We start from the raw sequence: 9,546 nt of genomic DNA on the forward strand, positions 1-9,546 counted from the left end.
AGCGTGGATTACAGTCTGTGAGGAGACGGAGCATCGATAGTTGCGTGAATTCTTTTTTTCCCTCGCCTTCTCTCTCCTGGAAGGCCTATAATTGAATATAAGTGGAGACGGGAAACATTAGGTGCCCTTTTTATTTAGAAGGAAGAGTCGAGGGAAGCCCGACAAAATGTCATAAGAATAAAGGATCTAGGCATAGGTAGCAATCCATTTTTGAATTTCTTTTAATTACCTCTCGTGGGAAAACGATCCCACAAAAAAAGAAATTGTACAGTACGAAATTAAATAAAAAAAGACTAAACTCATAAAAAAAAAAAAGATAGACCGATCGTTCGAGTCGTTCCAATTCATTGATTTAAGCCAGTATAGATATCAAAAAAAGACGGGAGCGCCGTCTTCGCAAACATGAATAGATTAGGAGAGATGGCCGAGTGGTTTAAGGCGTAGCATTGGAACTGCTATGTAGGCTTTTGTTTACCGAGGGTTCGAACCCCTCTCTTTCCGTACCTTCACCTAATTCACCAACGTTACCGACCTCAATGTAAAAACAATGGATAGGTAAATTTTTTATTTCATCTGAGAAATCCAAAAAAAAGACGAAGCCTAGCAAGGATAGGGAAGGCAGTATCCTAAGATCTGCGAGAAGTGGTACTTTAAAAGAGAGCCACTTCGTAAGCGAATAGCTACTGAACATGCCGTAGTAACCCAAGGCTGGATCCGTCCCTTGATTCCGTCAGCCTCTTAGTTTTTACTTATCAGAGGCGCAACTCCGGACAGATTCAGCTCACCAAACTCTCTTGGCTTTGTCATCAGCTGCTCCTTTGGTCACAGGTTCTACTCCTACTCCTCTTTATTTTGAGGTACGTCGCTCCTCTCTTATCTCTCGTCCTCCTGATCGTCTCACATATGATTCTTTTCCTCTTCCCATTTTTTTGCCTTTCTGTTCATTCCATTGTTGAGCCTTAATCTGATTCTGAAGCTGCATCTCAGTCATGTTGGAAAGAAGCCATGCAGGAAGAACTATTCAATATATATAATATATAAAAAAGGATTTAAAACCTCGCTTTAGTAGTTGAGTAGCTTCTTTTCTTCTTATGCCATGAGCAAAGCCAGCCGCATATCGTTTATCAGGATCTGACGACGGACGAATCGTCGATTGGTTCAGGTCGATTCGCTTGACTTGTTGGTTGAGGGGGCGCTAATCCGCTAAGAAAAAATGAAAAAAAATCGAGAGCGGACAGAGATGAAAGGCCTTATACGATGCGGAGATCGATCACATACCTTTCGACGAACTAAGAGGCTTCTTTGTCTCCAACAGAGCAGGTCTCTTGCTTGGTGGCTCTGGAGCAGGTTCTTCGACTGGATCAATAGCATTGATTGGATCGGGAATGTGGCCATTTCACTATAGCCCATTGATCAACAGCGGATAAAGACTCTTCGAGTAAGACATTGCCTTTCAAGTAGAGCGTCTTGTCCCGCCTGCTCGTTAGCAAGTGCCTAGGTCCCGTACGATAGCTCTCAAGCGACAGTCCCTGTTTCCTTATGCATACCCCGTTATAGAAAGGAGGGACCCGTAGAGAGAGAGAGCTAGTTGGATATCGGTTTCCAGTTAGTTGAAAGCCTGCTCTAGTCATCAAATAAAGTCTGTACTCGTCTGCACTTGAAGCCTGTAGACTTTTCATAGGGTTTGCTTTATCTTGTCAGAAAGAACCATCATGTATGTGTTAAGCATAACGCTAGCCTTACTTCATTTCATAGCTAGGAGATAAGATTGACTATAAATAAACTTAGGGCTCTTCGCTACGCCCCTTAGACGGCTCTTGCATCCGCTCTATCCTACTTATTATATCCAAAATATGCAATGATGGAGATGGAGTAATCCCTCTTAACCAGAGGAATAAGTCTCCTTCCTCAAATGTCATTGCAGAGATTGCGGACGATTCTGCGCATCTATATGGAGAAAAGCCTGTTCTTCCTAGTTAGCCTAGCCGTTCTCTAAATCATCGCCTATCGTACAGAGCATCGTCTTAAGACGCCATATATATCTCATAGTCCGAGGCAGGTGTTAATTGCGAGTACTATAGGAGCATTGGTGGGGGGGTTCTCTTAAGAATAAAGAAGACGAATAGAATTCATGTGAAATGATAGGTTTTTCTCTCCTTTTTGTAACTTTAGGGTGGTTGTTGTGGACTCACTTTCCCAGACCCAGGAGAAGGGATATGTTTTGGGTATCAAGGAGGCAATTATCCGGTTGGGTCAACTGACATGTGATCAATCGAGCTATACTTTCTGAATGAGTTTGAGTTGGGCTTACGAGCGAATCACCCTTTCCCCTATTCTAGACTAGATGCGGAAAATTCTCTGCCTCTATCACCTATCTGTGCACGAACTCCTGGGCAAAAGCCCCTGTCTCTGTAACAAATTTCACCACGGGAAAAAGCTTTAGTAAAGCAGTACTGAACTGAGCTACGGTATTCTCCCTCACTTCTTCTTATCCCGCCCATGCCCTACGACTACTAGGTCACTCACTAACTTCCTTAAGAGGTGCCCAATCAGGATATTGCTTCAGGAAATTCATTAACAGCTTATTCTGATTTAATGCCAAACCTCCTTCTCTTTAAACCGGGTATTCCCACTATGTCTAGATTTGAATAAGGGGCCTATTGCTTTGATTCAATAGCGGCAGATTCTATCACACCGGGTCCGAGAACAAAGAAAGATTAAGAAGACTGGAGGATAGCACGTGGGATCTTCTTCTTTATTAAAGACGGTAGGACCAAAGGCAACTGCTTCAACAATCGCTTATTTCACAGCGCCTTGATCTTCTAGCCTTTTGCCTGCTTTTCTTAGTCCTTTTCCGCTTGATCGCTAACTCGCCTCCTCAGGTATCTTCCTTACAGACAAGACCTAGATTTACTTAATATAATACGCTTAGGCTCACCTTTCCTTTCAACTTCCACTGCGATTGCCTTACGGCGTAAGAACCCCGCATCTCCTTTTCCGTATCTTTCATCTCCGCGCAATCCTTAGTGAGCAACTTCCTCCCGTAACTTGTCAGTAGAGTGACTTCGTTCCTATCCGTCTATCACCTTTTCGAGCTTATGGTCTCAAAACCCCAACCTCCATACACTTAGGCTGAGGGCAATAACTAGTCTTTCCATTCATCCATCTATCCCCTCTCTTTGTCGGGCTACTGCATGACAGGAGCGAAGCGGTGAGGTGAAAGGGAGCTGGAAATCGAGGAACTTCTTCCCACACTAAGAAGAGGAGGTCTTCCTAACTTCAGGCCTTCCTCTCACACTTACTTAAAGTAGGGGTCTGCTCTGCTTTTTGGGCGAGATACCGGTTTGCTGGCCAACAACCATAAAAAAGTCTTTTTAGCTTTAGCGAGCGTATTCTATAACCTCTCACTTCGTTCGAGCTCCATTCCATCGACCCGAGTGGCTACGCTCCTTCTACCTCAACCTCGGTCAACCGAACCAAAGCCAAAACGAGATGCTCTTCCCTTGTTATCTCCTGTTGTTAAAAGGTATTTCCTCTTATAGTCGCCTTACCCCGGAGTGATCTCGCTACCTTAATTTAATCCTCATTTCTTTTCCCTTTCCTTGCGAAAGACACGCAATTGGCTTCTCTTCCATTTATCTCATTCACTCTTTAGTCGGATCTAACTTTTCTCTTGAGTTTCAATGGTTGCTATCAAGCGAGTTTGCTTTTTCTTTTGAGTTCTTAACTACTCTGAATCTCTATCGCTTTCACCGAAACCAAGGGAAACCCCCCAGAGAGACGAGTTCACACCGACTGCTACTCTGTTGTTTCTCCCTTCTTCAAGAAAGGCGGATCTAGAACTGTCACCTTCCTATTGTATTGAATAGCGAGATAGAGTCAAAGTCAAGCCAAAAGGGCTAGGCTTCGAAAGCCTCTCTCTCTTTATTACCGCTCTCCGTGGGAAGTTTTCGATTCCGCCCATCCCTTCTTATGAGATTTCTATACCACCGTCTTCTATAGCAGGGGATAGGCCGACAAGACTAGCACCGCTTATTCCTCCATTGACCCATACCCTATTATCTTCTTCCTCTACAGGGGATGTGAACGGAGAATCAACGAATATTTATCGGAAAATAGTCGGAAAATAGAAAGGGAGAAAACCCGCTGCTCTAGGATGAAGTTCGATATGACCAGGAAGGTCAAAGACTTAGAAAAGTTAGGTCATCGAGTTCCAGAATTGCTCATCAAAAGTATATTCTTTTCCTTCCTAAAGCGGGCAGGCCCTCTATCCCACACCAGCCCCCCTGTCCAATTCCTTGAACAGGGCCTCGCCTTTAATGGCTACTATAGAAGAGAAAAGGGTGATGACCACTTTACCTACGACATTTCCTACTCAATCATATAACCAGACTTTTAGTAAAGTACAGACGGAAAAATAAGGAATTTCTGAACTTCATTAAGGAGTTACACATTCAAAAGCAAAGCAAATGCGCCTTAGCCCTATTCGCCCGATTCACCGATAGTGTTGTTCAGGGAAGATCTTGTTTATTTATTACTTAGTCTTTGTCTTTACTTTATCTTATACTATGATCTTTTTATACTATGCATCTCTATTACTAGTACCTCCCAGTGAAGCTTCTTTGGCTTGAAGACCGAAAAGAGGACAAGTGTCCCGCTATAGGAGAGACTTTTTGCTTTCCAACCTATGACGCCTTGTCAAGGAGGAGCTCCGTTTCAAAAGATGGCTTGCTGGGACGTTCAAGAAAAGGTCTCATGGGCAAGAAAGAATGCGGGTCTAGATAGGCTAAAGACCACAAAACGGAATCAAAAGACACGCCTACCTTTTCTTCTTCTCGTGAGTTTGCCCGGTTCCTTTCTTCAGATATAGATAAAGAACTACATCCGGGGCCGTCAAGCACTCATCTCTTAGAAGACCAATACCTTTTAATATACCCTTCCTCTCTCCTTATCATTTCTAATATACCCTTATTCTTGTTAGGCCACTCCACTATTTATCATATTTCTTAATTATAGAATCGCTTCTAGTACTCCCTGTCTAATCTTGATTCTCCTTTACAGACCTGCAGACCTTACATACGTACGCAATTCCTCGATTCATTAACGTGCTAGTTTGAAGCTCAAAACAACGACTGGGGAATTCTCAAGCTATGGGTCTTCCAATCAATCTTTGTGAAAAACCTCTTTTCCTATAGAGGTAGGAACAAGAGAAGCAGGAATGGTACCAATGGCGCGGATTCCTATTGCTTTTTTTCCAACTGGGATTAGTGAGACCTGGAAGGTAAAGGAAAAAAATCTAAGACACTGTTAGGTGACCTGCGATCTACGACCTGAAATGGGGACTTCCTAGTAGACCGATTTATCGAACTGTTATAAGCGAATCGAATTCCGCTTGGAATAAAAACCAGTACTGAGTGGTTCTCTTTTCCCCTGCAAGACTCTTCAACCAATTTCCCAAACAGCGGTTCACGACTTCCGTTTGACCATCTGTTTGTGGGTGGTATGCACTGCGGAACTCTAGTATAGTTCCTAACTTTTTCCATCAAGTTCTCCCGGCCGGTCAGACGTCATAGTCTTTTGTACCCCATGCAACCTAACAACCTCTTAAGAAAGAGGTATGCAATGTGAATAGCATTGGAAGTCTTCTTACAAGGAATAACGTGAGCCATTTTAGAAAAACGGATCTACTACCACAAAACTCTCAAACCTGACTTTGACCTTCCTGAGGGCTTACCTCGGCCTCTATACCCGGAGTTTCACTAAGGCCCCCAAGGGTAAGATGAGCAGTGGGGAACATCTATTTATAGGCGTGTTAGCATCAATAGCATCTTTTGAAAGAAGGAAATTCGATAGCCTTACAACAAATAAGCTTGCTTAAGGCACTAGCTTTGAGTTCCGACCGAGCGAGAGCGCTCAAAAGACTAGCTGAGAGAAAGCAAAAGAAAAAAGAAGAGGAACGAAAGTCACTGCTTCATTGGTCCTTCATTACTCCCTTCTTTCTGCTAGTTGATTCGAACAAACCTCAGAAAAGTGTCCCCAAGACTGCGGAGGGCAATCAGAAAGAGGCAAGCACTTTTCAAAAATGACAAAGCTAAGGAGACAGATAAAAAAAGGAGAAACCTTTACAAAGCCTTAAAGGCATTATGCTCGGTAGGTTTGAAAGCAGAAGCAAAGGCAACTACTACTGGAAAGGCTTACCTTTCTTTGTTCTCAAACAGCCAGCTGCAGCTCTTGTCCAGTGGAATTACGCTCATTCCTTCTCTAAAAATTGAAAAGAACTAGTTGAATTACCAAGGGGAACTGAAACTCCTTTTCTATCGGGAATCACTCTTAGCGCTTAGGAGAGAGAGCTAGTCTTGTATTTGAAGAACCGGATCTTCCTTTATTCTAAGATGCCAGTCTGACTTCTTACTTTCCTGAACCAAATCAAGCAGCTGTCCATTGAACCTCAAAAAGCAGCAGAAGCGGCGAATAAAGCAGTGAATCAGGACTAAGGGCTATCGCTGAGTCCAGTCCTTATTGAATTGTCTTATGGTCAGTAAATAGAAGTGGTTCCTATAGTGTTGGGACCTGCATACATGTTAAAAATTCTAAGCACGAGCGAGCCTTCATATCCTTCTTATCTCTGTTCTCCGTGAGTAGGAGGCGGTTTTTGCTGTCAAAGTGCAGGTTTGTCAAGGTAAAGCTTTCTGAGTTGTTGATTTTGTACTTCTTTCCTTTCCCTCTTCCGTCGCTTCCTTCTACTATTGATCGTGTCCGATCTCCTTCTTACTAGAGGCGGAAATCGTCCTCATGGGAATCTAAGCTGAAGGTAAAGAATCGTCCGATCTTATTTATTCCATTTCGAGTTATCGTCGAAAATAGCTTATTCTGTTCCGAAAGAGCCTATTCATTTTTCGTGGGTGTTGAACTAGTGGTTATTTCCTTTTTGCTTTCATCCCTTGTGGCAAACTAGACTGATAATTGTGTATGTAAATAAAGAAGAGTTTTTCGTCTAGTTCTTCTCGTAGTGGAAAGCGTAGGACTGGGAATAAAGCGTGGGAAGCAACCCTGCAATTCTAGTTTTATACGAACAGTAAGCCAAACAGTTATACGGATTCCGCTAAACTCCGTCTATATTCATTATGACCCAAGGCTCACTCCCTGCCCTAAGCTAAGCCCTACGGTTCCTTCGCTTCCCGCCGTTAAGAGTTATGGTTTCTAGGGCAATAAGAGTTAAGGACAGTAGTTAGCAATCCCGGTATTCAAAACAAAAGGAAGAAGCAAGAATTTACATTTCCTCCTCGGCAAGTAGAGTGACCTCAGCCAACCAGCTTACTTCTTTTTTTTATCTCTATGTTGCAGATCGGCTGTATGCTTTCCTTTGTCGCTGAGCTATTGAGTGCCATTACTAGCCAGTCTTTCCCTAAAGGATTCTCCTTAGTTGCGAAGAAGTGAAGTAAGGCACTGAAAGTGCTCGAACGTAGGCAATTGCCTTATTCAAAGATGGGGCTTTACCGGGTGACTTCTCCTCTTCTTCTTGTTCACAGCTACCTCGCCATACTCATTCTATTTGGCTATGGGCAATAGAGGGTTCTTTCTCGTGCCCAGCTAGAGGCTATGACTTATTCCTTCTAAGCTTTCGGGTAAGGGAAGGCAGTCTATTTTTTCTTATTCTCTTTATAAGCGCAGTCGTGAAAGCTGTGCACATTATCCGATCTCTGGGTAAAGAGAAGCCCAAGCCAAGATCGACATTAGCAGCACTTAGGCCTTTCACGGCTGATTCTTATTAAAAGTTATTGAACTCCTCAATGATTGAACCGCCTTCCTTCACTGGCTTCGTAGCGTGTAGTGGGCCTGTTTTTTTTCGTGATTCAAAGCATCTCGCAAGAAAGCGGTCTCTACCCTTAGCCTGCTAACTATTAAACAGTTAACCCATGCCTTTTCACATCGGATTCTGTAACACCACACCACTGAGACCTTTTTCACAAGACCACAGAAACCATAGGAAAGGTCACACCAATGGAAACCTCGCCGCAGTCAATCAGTTGAATGCTCCTTCACCTCGTAAACTCGGTAGCATGCTTCGCTCCTTCACCTATGGGTAATGGCATACTCTACCTTCAACTAAGAAGAACCCGCCCTCGGCTACAGAGCATTGAATGAATCTTATCTTGCCCCTTCTTTTTATTCACTCGTAGTTCTTTATTTCTATTCATCCACTTAGCGGCTTCTCAAAATGGGTAGGCCATGTTTGATTATTTGCTTATTTCATCATCTCTTGAAGCACCTGTGTAGGTCTACTCTACACGGTACTTACTTTGCTTTCCACACGGTAGTCCCTCTTGAAGTGAAGAGTCTATTGAAATTTATGCCGCTTTTTGGCACCGAATGCATGGGCTTTTTTTCTTTCTCATTTATTCTTAACGACCTCTCTCTCTCTCTTTCTCAATCTGACCCTTCCATGTACCTGACACTGATTCCCAAGCAGATTGGTTCTTGAGAATGGTCGCCACCTCTCTGTTCCTAAAAGAACTACTATTATAGAGAATACCTACAGTTCCCATAATACTATGAGCTCCCTGAACAGTTACATAATCGTTGCTACGAGGGCTGCCTGCCAGCCACCACCCTCATACTTTATTTAATGCTGCTGCGGTTACGCCTCCCACAGATGAAATCGCGCCGTCGTCTTCCCGAGAACCTGAATGGGATTCGTAAACAGGAAAACACCTCTTGCTCCTGACTCTTGACCTAGCTCTATTACGAGCGCTATGATGATATTCTATTACTATCCTCTATCCTCACCAGGAAAGAAATAGATTATATACCGTATAACCCTACCTTATAATCTTATCTATAGCCCTCCATTGGAGAAAATCTTGCTATGAAGGCTGGTGAGAAGGTCACTACTGTTACACTAGCTGTAAAGGCTAGAAAGCGGCAGACTCCACTCCAACAGGAACTTCCACTCAAACTGGATCTCCAAGCGCCTTAGAAAGAAATGGCTTAATCAAGAGAGAGAGAACCCCTTTTATTTTATAGGGATCAACTATATCCACTTTAAGTCGGTCTTACTCGGGTGAATTTCTAGGCTTATCTCATCTGCTAGCTCGCCTTCTTCTTTAACTAGTCTTTAGGATTCATCTTTCTATGAACGAACTGTGGCATTAACAAAGCATCAAGGGAGACCTTTCCTAGTGCTAATCTAATCACATTTCTTTCGCTCTTTCTGGCTCCCGTGAGCACTTTTCTTTTTCAATTTATTTCGTTATCCGGGTTCTAATTAAGAAGTAGATTGCCGGGTGGTGAGCCCGAGCGAAGCGACCGGTAATTCTGTCTATGTTTTGTTTGCTGATCCCCGGGTCTCCGGAGGGGAAAGATTCTAGATAGAAGGCGGGACCCTGAAATCCATTTGACTAAGTGATCAAATTGTAACCAATGAGGTGAGACTTAGCCTGACTCGGAGCGAGTGCCCCTCTCCCTCTGGGGTTATTGATGAACAGAAAGATATCCTGCCCGCATCACTTTCATCTTGCCCTTTCACTCGCATGCTTCCTAGCCGTA

The 9,546-nt window shown here is 43.4% G+C and overlaps 1 non-coding gene across 1 annotated transcript; it reads left to right on the top strand.

The window, feature by feature from the left end:
- Nucleotides 1-414: 414 nt before the first annotated feature.
- Nucleotides 415-501, top strand: TRNAS-GGA (transfer RNA serine (anticodon GGA)). The gene has a single exon. It is a non-coding gene; the product is annotated as a tRNA-Ser (tRNA).
- The last annotated feature ends 9,045 nt before the right edge of the window (nt 502-9,546 follow it).

The sequence above is a fragment of the Mercurialis annua genome, linkage group LG2 (assembly GCF_937616625.2).
Source record: "Mercurialis annua linkage group LG2, ddMerAnnu1.2, whole genome shotgun sequence".
Classification (NCBI taxonomy): domain Eukaryota; kingdom Viridiplantae; phylum Streptophyta; class Magnoliopsida; order Malpighiales; family Euphorbiaceae; genus Mercurialis; species Mercurialis annua.